The sequence below is a fragment of the Capricornis sumatraensis genome, chromosome 2 (assembly GCF_032405125.1).
Source record: "Capricornis sumatraensis isolate serow.1 chromosome 2, serow.2, whole genome shotgun sequence".
Lineage (NCBI taxonomy): Eukaryota > Metazoa > Chordata > Mammalia > Artiodactyla > Bovidae > Capricornis > Capricornis sumatraensis.
Window position 1 is genome coordinate 38,149,553 of NC_091070.1, and position 14,556 is coordinate 38,164,108.

Sequence of the window (14,556 nt, forward strand, 5' to 3'; positions counted from 1 at the left end):
CAGGAGGGGGTGGTGACTTAGAAGCAAGGTTACACCCTCATGAGGTCTCATGGTGGGCATGGGCAGCAGAGGTGGTGGGGGTGCTGCTTGTGGAAGGAGCTTCAAAGGGGGTCTGGAGAAAGAGAGGAAAAATAGGCTGGTGTCACGTGGGGGCTGCAGCTGACAGGTTGTTTTCTAAGTGCGTGTGAGGTGCCCTCAGGAGGCTCAGAGATAGAGCTGGGAGAAGCCTGCAGAGACTTGATAATTGGAGCTGGAAGCTAGGTTAGGAGCTAGAAGATTGGTTAGAAGCTAGAGAGCTTCTCAGGTGGCTCAGCAGTAAAGAACCTGCCTGCAGTACAGGAGACGCAGGAGACACAGGTTCGATTCCTGGGTCAGGAAGATCCCCTGGAGGTGGAAATGGCAACCCACTCCAGTATTTTGCCTGAAAAATCCCATGGACAGAGAAGCCTGGTGGGCCACTGTCCGTGGGGTAGCAAAGAGTTGGACACCACTGAGCACACACACAGAGGGTTAGAGACATTAAAATTTGGGTATTTGTCATGACTCTGTACTCACAACCTGGTGAAGCTTGGGAAAATTCCACTTATACTACCCAAAACTTTCTTTTTGCTAGCAATATATCAATGACAAATGCTAGGATTAGTGAAATTTATTCTCTAAGTGAGTAGAAATCACAAAGGGCCTATGGAAATTATTATAAGGGTATGTGCCCCTAGCCTCATATCCTCTTGGCTCACTTTTCTATTCTGTTTGTTGCTGTGACAACCAGCTGTGCTCAGGTGTAACCTGGTCACACCTCACCTCAGTTGCATCATTTACCAGTTGCTCTCTGTCCTGGGGTATCTCTGCTCCCATCACCTGGGACACCTGCAGAAATCTGCTTAGCCATTCTGATTCAGCCACATACTCAAAAGTGTGAGGGTAGGACCCCATAGATATGTCTAACTCTTTGAGACCCCATTGACTCTAGCTCACCAGGCTCTTCGGTCCATGGAATTCTTCAAGCAAGAATACTGGAGTGGGTTGCCATTTCCTTCTCCAGGCAATCTTCCTGACTCAGGGATTGAACCGGGGTCTCCTGCATTGCAGGCAGATTCTTTACCATCTGAGCCACCAGGGAAGCCTATAGATAACCCGTGACCAGTGGATAATGGGAGCATGTGGACACATTCTCTCATCTTTTATCCCTGTGGGGATAATTCTGAAGCAGTTCCTACATGGCTCTTCTGAGTGCCCCCAGGAGGAGAGGACCCCAGTTGCCCAAGAGAGGACTATAGGACTAGCTTAGCAACACACCTTGTTTCACTTTTCCTCCTTCTGTGTTTCCCTCTTCCCAGCCTCTACACCCATGCTCCTGTTCCCAGGCGTCCTTGTCTCAGGCTCCACTTTGGCAGGGAACCTAGTCTAGGACAAGGTGAAAGGGCTCTATATGCACTGGAGTTTTTCTTACTTTCTTACCAGTGACATCGCTGGACAAAGGTGGGAGTTGGTGGGGAAAGGGGTGTGTCCAATTTCCAATGGACAGCAGAAATCTGTTATTGTCAAACTCAGTGAGGGCTAGAGGACTAACCTGGTATGATCTAGAGACTAGTTCTATTAGAAATCACTGAATCAGGGCCTTGACATTAACGAGTTCACAGATCCTTTGGGGAGGCAAACGTGTTCATAACTGATGGAATAGAGAGTGCTGAAGGGAGGATTAGCATGTGTTAAGTGGGACTTCCCTGGTGGTTCAGTGGTTAAGACTGTGTCTTCACTGTAGGGGCTGGGTTCAGTCTCTGGTTGGAGAACTAAGATCCCGTGTGCCATGATCTTAAATAAAATAACAATAAGAATAATAAAATGTTTTTTAAAAAATGAAATGCAGAGAAAGGAACAGTTAATTTTTATTGGAAGTGGGAAGGGTTGGGGTCAGGGAGGTCTCCAGAGAAAAGAAGATATTTTATCTGGACCTTGAGAGATGAAAAGGCTATTGAAGATAGTGAATTGAAGAGCTGGGGAAGCTTGAAAAGGATCTTCCTTAAATATAATTAGGGTGAGTTTATGGACCTCCCAGCTTAAGGTTCAGAGGCCTGCAGCCCCTCTTAGCCCTAATTTCTCTCCCTTTTTTCTTCTAAATAGGGTTTTGATTGCTCTTTCGCAATCTGCTTTCCCAGAGGTATTCTGCCTTTCCTTCTCTTTATCTCCTTTTTGGGTATGCTTTATCATTCTCTTTTCTATAGGGATGGGTCAGGGCTGTAGTTTTTTTTACCTTGCCTGCGTTCACTGTGGAGGCCTTATCTCTGGATGGTGGACACCAGGAGGGGGCTTAATGGTTCTGAGGGGGTCTCTCTTCTACCAAGAAGTGGGACCACCTTAGTCAAGATGGGGGTTTTCATAGGTATGATAGATTCACAAGATCACTGGTTGAGAAACTCAAGGTCAAGTACCTTGAAGACAGAGAGGTCACATTTGCAGGCTTACTTCTCTCTTGATTATGTCTGTATTGCTTGTCATGAAGTGTGGATTCTTATATCACTGAAGCAGTCAGTGCTGAACAAGGATGTATTAGTATTTTCTATTTTGAATAGGACCAGGGATGCATGTATGGATGTGAGAGTTGGACTGTGAAGAAAGCTGAGCGCCAAAGAATTGATGCTTTTGAACTGTGGTGTTGGAGAAGACTCTTGAGAGTCCCTTGGACTGCAAGGAGATCCAACCAGTCCATTCTGAAGGAGATCAACCTTGGGATTTCTTTGGAAGGAATGATACTAAAGCTGAAACTCCAGTACTTTGGCCACCTCATGAGAAGAATTGACTCATTGGAAAAAACTTTGATGCTGGGAGGGATTGGGGGCAGGAGGAGAAGGAGACGACAGAGGATGAGATGGCTGGATGGCATCACGGACTTGATGGACGTGAATCTGAGTGAACTCTGGGAGTTGCTGATGGACAGGGAGGCCTGGTGTGCTGTGATTCATGGGGTCGCAAAGAGTCGGACACGACTGAGTGACTGAACTGAACTGAACTGAGGGATGCATTTATTTCTTCCAGTGTAGAGACCTAAGAAGAACTGTACAGTTTGGCTGCAGGAAGGGTGGGCTTGGTGGGAAAGGCAGGCGACTAGGAGAGCAGGGCATTGTCCTCAGTCAGATTCTCTGCTGATAACCTGACTCAGCCATCATTTGCATGTCTGTGCCTCTTCATTTCATTGGTATCCAGATGACACATTTTTGAGTTTTAATCTTCCAGTAAGGGAGACAAAATTGTCCAGGCCATCTTGTCTCACCAGGTCAAATAAGCAAGTGATAGTGTTTGAACCTCTGTTCAATTACTCGACACTACTGTGCAGAGCAAAGTCCACATTGTGAGTGGGCTTTTGAAGGTAGATGAGCAGTGGGCATGGCAGGTATCTGCATTGCTGTCTGAGTCCATCTCCTCTCTAGCTGCCAGCCCACCCTATTCTCCCTAGCTGCGCTGACTAGCGTGTTCCATCACGTGCATATCTGTGGATGCTCACTTCACTTCCAACATGGAGGCAACCCAAGGGTAACGAAGGGGAATGGGTGATCCTTTTAAAATAATAGAGCTTGACGAGGTTCGTTTCAAAAAGACTGTTTCTACAGTTACGGGTGAGAAGAGCCAGCAAGGCTAGGGCAGTATTGGCCCAGAGCTTGCGACACAGGGGCTGTTATCAGCTTCTGCTCCAAAGGTTTGGGGCGATGGGATGAAGTTTGGAACCTAAAAGAAGAGAGAGTCATGGGCAATGAGAGATCAGTGATTTCTAACTGAGGGCCATAGCGAGACAAATGACTCTGCGGAGAGAGAGAGATGCAGAAATAATGACCTTTCTCTCACTTTTCCTCACTCGTATCACCTGCTAGGGCTCTCCACTGGCCAAACCAGCTGGAGCCAGAGGGCACCTAGCCCGGTTTATATGCCGCATACAGGTTAGCCTCCAGGCAGAGCGCTGGGTGGAGAAGGTTGGAGAATGGATGGGAGGGAAAACTGGCACAGACACACAGTGAGTGTATCAAAAGATGTCTCAGGGTCAGTGTAAGAGTGTTCATCCGTCTCCCTGCCTACAACCTACCATTGTCCCTCCCCTCTGGTTCCAATGTGATCTTACCTAGTATTGTTAGTCACCATTCTTCCATCTATGGATTAAAACAGAGGGTAACAAATGCTCTTTGAAGATACGGCTGATCAATCATAGCTCTTTCTTTTCACTCAGCTTGGATTTAATATCAGCATCCTTCTTAATACAGTGGCCAATGCAGCCATCCCCAATCAATTGGTATTGATTTGACATGGAAGAAATTTGCCATCCTTTGCTTATTCAGTAGACCTATCACTTACTTACTTCATATACAATAATGGAGAAAAAACCAAAATATGTTTGAGACAATTAGAGTAAAATAATAAATCTTATTTTTAAAAAATGAAAAAAAGAGAAATAAAGTATTTTTCAGTTTGTGCATTCTCTACTGAAAAAAAAAAAAATCTGAAAAACAGATGGTGGCCACAATCCTTGTTTCTAGAATTAGGGATGCAGCCACAGCTGGCATTGAAGACTCCCCATGTTGCTGTTGAACTTTTATTATTAAACATCTACAGTGTCCTAGACACTGTGTTAAGTACTTTATACAATCATCTTACTTATTCCTTATAGCAATCCTCATAGGAAGTTACTTATTTCTCTCCATTTTATAATTGAAGAAATATCAGCTTAGTAAGATTAAATTACTTGCTCAAAGTGTCAAACTCAAATCTTTCTGAGCCCAAAGCCTGTGCCCTTTTTTTCTTTTCCTTCTTTATTTTTTATTGACGTATAGTTGATTTACAATGTTGTCTTAATTTCTGCTATATAGCAAAGTGACACAGTTATATACATATATACATTCTTTTAAGTATTCTTTTCCATTATGCTTTATTACAGGATATTGAAAATAGTTCCCTGTGCCATACAGTAGGACCTTGTTGCGTATCCATCCTGTATGTAATAGTTCATATCTACTAACCCGAAACTCCCAGTCCATCCCTCCCGACGCTGCACTCCCCCACACTTGGCAACCACACTCTGTGTCTGTGAGTCTGTTTCATAGATTCATTAGATTCCATTTAGATTCCACATTCCATTTAGTAGTGTTGACTAATTGAACAGAGTGATAGCATATGAAATTTGTCTTTCTGACTTGGTGTGTTAAGCTCTAGGCCCATCCACGCTGCTGCAGATAAAAGCCCATGCTCTGGCCTTTAGTTAATAAAGACTTATCCTTCAGTGTTCTCTTTGGCAAACAATTCTGCTGGCTGGAGAACCAGTGAGGTCACCCTCTCTAGTTCCTCACCCTCCTACAACTTAAGCAGTTATCTTCCTGATTCTCTAGTAAGAAGAAATACTACTGTATTTATGCCTATTACCCTTGTATCTTAGATGGACATGTGTGACGGGCTTGTGCAATCACGCACTATATCACACTTCAGACCCAGGCCCCATCAGAAACTTGAAGAACTTTCTACAGTGGGTGGTCAGAAAGCAGGCTGTTATCATCCCACTGAATAGGAAGGAGGTTGGCAATGATATAGACGTTAATAGATAAAGTATTATGTAACATAAAGGAAGCCAAGACTTTCTCTGGTTAGGTTTTATTTAACGGCTATCCAGCTAGGTAGTCAGTGAATTTTGATGTGTGGTGGTTGTGGGAGTGTTAAGAATCAAGGTGATTAAAGACATTAGAATAGTCCAGAGTGCTGCAGTGCACATGTCCTCATTTGGGGCAAGGTTAAGTTCACTCGGGAACCCAACACATGTTCATCAACCTTGGACTGAAGGACCAGTCTTGCCATTGTCCTTATCAGCAGCTTTGGGCTGGGATCCGTTTTGAAGGGTGGCTGTTCCAGCCACTTCTGTATCAGAGTGCTTACCTGGGTCCTGCTTGTGTGGAGCGTGTCCTCCTTGACAGCTACTCCTAGCCTGGTGGAGTCTTCAACATCTCTCCCAAGCACTCAATAGACTGAACAGGTTACAGGACTGAGGAATCAAGTGTCCTGAGTTTGGGCCCCAGTTCTGCTCTTTACCTTCTGTATTATTCTAGACAAGTCACTTTTCCTCTCTAGGCTTTACACTTTTAGATGGCAGTAACTCCTACAACCTATGGTTTTGCAGTTCTTATAGATACTTATAGATTCTTCTGGAACCAGGCTATGTCATATGGTTTAGCACCCACTGTCTTCCTTGACAGAAGGATTCTTCCCCCCAACCCCTGATTTTAAAAACATGTTTTATTTTGTTTACAAAGCAAAGAACTATAATAAATTTTTTATTGGAGCAGAATTGCTTTATAATATTGTGTTAGTTTCTGCTGTACAAACAAGCGAATCAGCTATACATATACATATATCTCCTCCCTCTTGAGCTACCCTCTCCATCCCCCGCTTCAGGTCATCACAGAACACTGAGCTGAGCTCCCTGTGGTATACAGCAGCTTTTTGTAGTGGCTGTGGCTATTTCCAGCTTTATTGCCTCCAGATGGACCAGGTAATTCAGAGTTCATTTAGCTCTTTGCTACGCCAAGTGCGGTCTGTAGACCAGTAGCATTGATATCACCTGGGGGCTTATTTACAATGTGGAGTCTCAGATCCTAGCCAGACCTGCTAAGTTAGAATCTTCATTTTTAAGAGACCTCCAGGTGATTGGTACTAACATTAAAGTTCGAGAAGCATGAAGCCCAATGCACAGGAAAATCTTATAGATTTCTCCAGCTGTTAAATCAAAGTCAGTGTTGAATTCTGGGTACTCACTGCTCAGGTGAATTTTAGCATTCACCTTGCTAAACTTGAGAATCTCCAAATAACCTCACACAGAGTGGAGGTCTGTGCCTTTGTGTAGAATGGGGGACAGAAGATGGGCCTGTAATTCAGCTGGAGGAGAATCAGGCCAGAGAAAGCCTTCTGGAGGTAATATTTTGAAGCGCTTGGAGAGCATGTGAGGTCAGCGAGACAAAGAGAAGCTGAAGGGCTCTCCTGATGCACTGACCTCAGGAGAGGGAACAGCAGGCAGTGTGCAGGGAGCATGTAGCTGGGGGGTCTTCCGGAGATGAGGCAGGGGCCACCTCTGCCGTACTTGGGAGTTCTTACTTCATCTCAGGGGCAGTGACAGTGGGGTGGGTGATAGCTGAAAAAATCTGTTTTCAGAGGAGAGTGATGTAATTAGATTTGTATTTTAGGAAGCACTAGCTTCCGGCACAAACAGCAGATCCTTTGAAGGTGGAGGAGAATGAAAGCAGAGAGAACAGTCTGGGAACAATTTCAAGGAAGAAACAAACTAAAGTGACTGTCAGGAAGGGTGGAAAGGAAGAGAAGAACTGAGACTCACTTTGTTGGTAGCTAATTTTATGGAAAAAGATAATCAGGGAGGAGTTTGGAATGATCCCAAGGTTTCTGGTGTATGGTCTAGGGAATGGTGGACAGTTCACCAAGACAACATATAACATAGAGGAGAAAGAACAGGCTTGGGGTGAGAGCAAGAAAGACAGGAGGAGAAGATGAGCAAGGCTTTTACATGTTTAAGTTGCCTGTGCGATGAATGGCTATAGATGTAGTTGGAAGTAGTTGAATATCAAAGCTCAGAAGAATGGTCTGGCCTAGAAATGTAGACTTGAGAATTATTAATAAATAAAAAAGTAATAAATTACATGTATTTGAATTTATAGGAATCCTCCCAAGCAGAGGGTAAAATGTCAGAAGAGTAGAGAGCCTCATGCTGGGTATCAAGCATTTGAAGATCAGATGAAGAGAGAGGTTGATACTTGCAGAAGTAGCCAGAGAGGTAAGTGGAAAACTGGAGGGAAGGGTATCACAGATGCCAAAGAGAAAGGAGCAGCAAGGGAGGGTACCCAGACGAGGAGGATGTGGGACCCAAATATTTCCTGGAGCTGATAACCATGTCATTCTTAGGACCATGAGACTTGGTGATTATGGGTGCTGTTACAGCAGCTTCATGAGTGTGTCAGATATAGATTCTTACTTAATACTTGATGGCTTGCATTCAAGCAAATAAGTTTTCATTTCAACAACTATTTTTTGAATGCCTGGTTTGTGTGAAGTACCAGGGCTCTAAAGACGAACAAACATAGGACCCTGGCCCCTAGGATCCTGTTCCTGTACCTCAGTGAGCTTTTCCAGTGGAGGATGGAGCCCTGTGTCTCTTCAACTGTCCTCAGGTTGCCTGAAGACAGGTCCACAGATGCAGCCACTTCCTTGTTGAGCCCCTGTGGTATGCTGGGAACTGGACCAACCACTCAGGATGCAAATACATATGTTTATTGTGTAAACTGATTCTCTAACCTTCTAGGCTTCTCTTTCTGGTGGGTGATGTAAATGGATAACTCACTAAACTCTACTATAAATTTTTTTTTGCTACTAAATTTTAAGTACTCTAATAGAAGTTTCAAGAAGATATCATAGAGAGAACATTCATTGAGTTTCTAATAGATGCCGAGGCAAACTAATAGAGTGACTTACTTGTGCTTCTGCTTGGAAAATCAGCTCTGATTTGTGAATGAACATAGCCTGTGGAGTTGCAGGATAGAATCACATGGGAGTAAGGCTGGTTCCACGTGGCTATTGTCTAGTGAAGGGTTGGGGATACATTCCTTTAGTACTATTTGAACAGTTTCACAAAGAGACATTGTACAGAGTAAAATGGAAGGAGGGTAGTTATCAGGAACAGGTGGCTAAGGTTTTCTTTGTCTCACCACTGCATTTCAAGGTCAGCTACCTTTTTGGGGAAATAGACCCTCCTTTGCCCAAAGTGAAATTGGAGGAGATAGACTTTGCGAGTTTCAATCAGAGGTGTTTTTCTCTTTGAGTGTATCTAGGGGAGAATCCTGCTGGGTGAAAATCCTTCTGAATACTTCATACTGAAGTCTTTGAGTGGTTTTGGAAGCCAGACCTGCATTTTGGGGAGTTTGGAGGTTGTTGCTAGGTTCTTCTCAATGGGATGGGATGACTAACTGGGGGAACCCATGGTCATCTTCTCTGCCATGAACTAAAAGCACCAAGTCTGAGGGTGGAGGTAGCAGCGTATGAGTATCTTTACATGTAGTCACATGATTTCCTTGAGGGAGAGGATGAGCTTCAGTGTTATGTCAAAGCACGCATTTGGAAGGCAATTCAATCAACCACATAGAATGTTGACAAAAGTCCTGTTCAATCATCTGGAGATCAAAGGTGAATATGACACTTTCTTCGCAAGATAAACAACCTGGCCGTGGAGATGACATAAAAAAACAAACAAGTCTAGTCCAGTGAATGCATAAGGTACTCTGGAAACCTAAGAGAGCAGTTGACTCTGCTGTGAGCTGTGTTTGGGGAGGAGGCAGTCATTGGAAACTCAGACAGGAGGTGGCACTGGTGCTGGCCTTGGAGGAGAGCAGAGCTTCTCAGCAGATGGCAGCCCTGAGAGGAAAGGCAGTAACAGAGGGGCTGAAAATTGGTTTTACTTGGATCCTGTTTTGTTGTCCAAACAGGACTCAAGTAGGCAGCTTTGTTTAGAGAATTTAATTTTAAGAAATGCACTCAAATATCCTATGATATCACTTATAAATAGAACCTACAAAGCAATGATGCAAATAAACTTACAAAACAAAAACAGACTCATAGACCTAGAGAATGAACTAATGGATACGAGGGGAAGGATGGGGGATGGGACAGTTAGGGAGTTTGGGATAGACATGTACACACTGCTGTATTTAAAATGGATAACCAACAAGGACCTTCTGAATAGCACAGGGAACTCTGCCTAATGTCATGTAACAACCTAAATGGGAAAAGAATTCGGAAAAGAATGGGTATGGGTATATATATATATATATACACACAACTGAATCACTTTGCTGTATACATGAAACTGTCATCACATGGTTAATCAACTATGCTCCAATACAAAATAAAAAGTTAACAAAACCCACTCAGTATTCAGAGGCCTGGACTTAGACTGTTAAGACTAGCACAGACCTTACTGGGGTCATGCATGCCAGCCTCTGAATGAATAGCAAGGAGACTAGTTGAGGATCCGAGAGGTGGGGTTACAAACTCATCATGAGGTCTTGGGTCTGTAGTGAGATTAGAAACCCTTCTTCATTTCCAATGCTTTCCCCAGTCTACTCACACATCTAGCCTCTCTCCCACATCTCCCACCCTTGTCGTGACTCATGCATGAAGGGAGGAAAGATGTGAAATATATCCTAATGTTCATGGACCAGCAATACTTGTTGGCAAAGGACTAGACGAAATTGCCCTGTTAAGCCAAGGACACTGCCCACAGAATCCAGGACTGATTTCAACTCATTGGGTTACTATCAGGGTGATTCTGCTCGGTGAAATACAATTCAAGACATGCTTATTGAATCCATACTATGAGTAAGGCTCAGAGGAAATCAGACCCTCCATTTCAGGACCATCATGGAGGCTGCTGTGACTTCATGTCCATGTCAGGGCAGCCTGGACCAAACTGAGAATGCCTTGTATCACTGTTCAACCTAGAAGGATGCTTATCATGGTATGCTTTGTTTTTATATTCTTATGATCTTTGCATCTGTAAAGCAAGTGTGGATTTAATGATGACAGACCTTTCTGGGTGCCTGGCTGATCATGGAGGGGTTCTGTCCACACTCTCTGCTGTGCCAGATTCTGTGAGTGGCACAGACACTTTCAGACAGATCTGGTGGTGGGTCTCTTTTCCATCTCCGGGAGGCTGTCAAGCAGTGACCCTTGGGTTTTATATCAAAGTTAGCTCATGTCTCTATGCCACCACTGCTGAACACACTAAAATTAGTAGCATTTGGTCTTTTAAAGATCTGAATTGTCCTCTATTTGTTTCTAACATGTTTACTTACCATTCTAGGAGCTCAGCTATCTGTTCTCTGAACAGATCCTATTTTTCTTAAGGATGTTGCTTAGAATGCTAATAATTTAGTGTTGAAGGAGGGACACACTTGGAATAAAAACAGAATGTTAGGTTTATTGAAGCTGCTGGAGTAAAGGATAATGCCTTGGAGAGGAACCATGGGCTTTCTTTCAGGATTCAGGTTTATGTTGGATGATTCCAGGGAGGGACTAGGAGAAAAGGGGCCAGTTCTGAATCAGATGATGTCAAGGAGCAGGAGGCATTCAGTGACTGGGTATCTTCATAAACTTTATCAAGGAGGCTGGTGGATTAAAGGTGGGCTAGGAGGAGTTACTAGAAGAGAAACAGCATTCTCTTGTGTTAGAAGAGGGGAGGTCATGCTATTATTGAGGTTATGGAGTGGCCGTGTCCCTGTCTTGTCCCAAACACAGCAGCAGCATGGCCTTATCTGAGCACTGTTTATGAGCGTTGCTTTTGTTCAGTTGGTAACAGCACTTTCTGGCTGCTGACAGGGCCATTTTTCATGTTCTCAGTAGACTGCTCATTTGTAAAATGAGAGGATTGCATAAGATGAATGGCTTTCTAACTGTGCTCCCAAGAAGAGAGTTCTGTGGGGAAGCCTTGGGATTACCGAAGGTGCCTTGGAGAGGACGAATGGACAGGGCTCCCTGTACCCTGACCTCTTCTTAACAGAGAAGCTGTGCTCTTCCAGTTTTACATTGAGCGTTATGCATTAAACCACATTTTAAACAAAAGAATGTTCTTTTGCTAAAGAAAAGCTTGAAAATTGCTGGACTGGAGAAGCTCCAAGGTCTTTCTGTTGCTTCAAGTCACAAAGAAGTAAAACAATTTGTCCTAAATTTATACAGCTGATTGGATTCAGTAGCCTAGGTTTGAATGTCTCCTCTGCCACCAACTTCAGAAGTTTGTTTATTTTGTTTTGCCTACTGTGTCAGGGTTTCAGCATTCCATATCTAAAGAGCAGGGGGACACACAGGAAATTTATTTTTATTGAGTCAAACCTCATGAAAAGGATTGCATTTAAAAACTGAAACCTATGTACATCTGGCTCAACAGTGTAGGAGGACAAGGAGGAGAGAAAATTAGTAATGGAACCCATTTTTATCATCCTGTAGGTGAGGTCTGGGGAATCATGGGCTTCATATTATTTCATAATATGAAGTGTAGTACGACACACTTAGCACAGATTAAACTAGGTCCTTATTTATTATACAATTCTTTGGTGGATAACTATGCTTCCATTAATTTTATGGGATCCATCCTTGTGAATTTGTATTATTGTTGTTCAGCCCTTAAGTTGTGTCTGGCTCTTTGTGACTCTATGGAGTGCAGCACACTAGGCTTTCCTGTCCTTCACTATCCCCTGGACTTTGCTAATAATAATTTATATTGTTAGCTACTTGCTTATTAATGTTTATTTTCTACTCTACTTTGGCAATGTGGCTGTTGGAATTTTTCCTTTATTTCTATATGTATAGTCTTGGCATATTTTAACTCTGGGTGTACTTTGGATGCTTAAGATCCTAAAGTTTTATGGTTATAATTTGTCTTTATAATCATCACTAATCAGCTATTGATAGCAATTGATTCAGCTCATAACTTGTTCTAACTTGAACTTCCTTTGAGTTGACAATGACGTACTAGAATTTACAGGAGTGACGTTGGCTGACTCTGCTTTGGGGATTTAATAGGTGCTGTTAGCACCTCTGTGTTACACCATTTGCTTCCTCAAATGGGAAAGCTTGGATGGTTATATAAACTTGGCAACAAGGGTAAAACTCATAATACTAATTAGAATCTGGAAATAACTTATTAATGTACCAGGAGAGAGAACCTTGCTCCCTGAATCCATCCTTTGGTTTCCTGATGGAGCCAGTTCACCAGAAGGAAGGGCCACATGCAAACTGATTAGATTCTAGCTCAGGAGAAGTTTGCTCAGTGAACAGGGCAAGAAGAGTTGGACATAGTTAAACTGTGTTTCTCAGTGAGGCATTTGAGAATCACTTAAGTGAGCAAAAGATGACAGTATACTTTAGGGTTCAGTGATCTATGGCAAATGCTGCCTGTTTTGTATGTCCCTTATGCTAAGAATAGATTTTACATTCTTAAGTCAGTTAAAAAAATCAAAGAATAATCATATTTCATGAGATGTTAAAACTGTAACATTCAGATTCCCTTGTTTGTAAATAAAGTTTTATTAGAACACAGACACTCATTCATTTCCATATCATCCATGGCTATTTTGTGCTATGATGACAGAGCTGAGTAGTTGGAAAAGAGATCCTATAACCTGAAATGGCCAAAATATTCACTGTTTAGCCTTTTATAGAAAAGACGTGTCAACCTTTGGTTTTTGTTAGTGTTGTACAAGAAAAAGTCTAAGACAATAAATAATCTCATTGAATTATGACTGCTTGCTGGTGAATACTTATTTATTCTAATATTTTTATGGAGAGTATCTTTTGGAATCAGCATATTTGGTTTTATAGATAGGACCAGACAGAGGTTTAAATGTTTTTTTCTCTAATTCTTTTCCATTTAGAGACACATTTTCCAATTACTGGGCTGATCTTTACTGTTTTTATGGAAGAAGTCATATTCTGTATCCTAGTTATTACTTTCTCTTCCTGTTTCTGCTTGTGGCTGTTTTGCCCATAGCCAGGTTTATGTATGTTGATTTAGCACATAGGGACTAGGAAAATGAGTGTGCTCAGACTGAAAGGTATTGGTGTCCCATAAAGAATGTATGGAAAACTGACTGACTGCAAGGATGCAGAGTTCTAAGGGGCAGGAGAAAGGAGACAGAAATTCGTAATAGAGTCGTGATGATAATTTGTCAGCAAGTGCAGACCAGCAAAATGCTGCTATTTGAAATTTCAGGGAACTGCTTGGATTGCAGTTTATATTGCAGGAGGTGTAGAATCCGGAGTAGCTGGGCAGAAAATGCCTATTTTTTCCACTTCCCAAGTCACTGAAGGATGCAATGAATTAATCTTTGGTTCAGGGTAAATGCAGAGAAGGGAATCTGGGTTTTCAAGGAGCAAGGTTAACATGAGAGTGCTGTTTGTTATGAACTCCCAAGAGTTCACAAGAAGACAACTAAATTTCCAGATGAGAACCCCTCTCCGGGGACAGAGTATTCTAAATTGAGGGGCATATTTTGCATTTTCAGGCTCATTCCATCTGTCTTTTCTAATCATGCCTGTTACTTACTATGGAATGTGGGTTGTTATGGTGATGTGAGGACAGGAACCATCTGCCTTGCAGAATCTTAGAAAACTTTATAGACCTCATAATGTTGGTAAAAAGAAGGAAGGAGGGAGTATGCATTTGAAGACCAGCTCAAAAGTGTAAACTTTCACCGAGATTTATGTAAGCTACATTCTATTTTTCAGGGCATACTCTTGAGAGTATTCGCCTGATTCCACCCACTCATGGCACCTCTAAAATCTCATTTGATTCAGTGACTTCTGTCCTGTAAGTCCAATGACCAGCATACTGACCTCAGTTCTAGGGGGAACACCTTCTTGAACCTTCCTTAGCCTAACAACTTTGAACATCTGGTTGATCAAGTGAATATAGCATCCTGTATGTCATCAACACTGTAGTAAGTTTGGTTGTCGTTCAGTCACTAAGTTGAGTCTGAC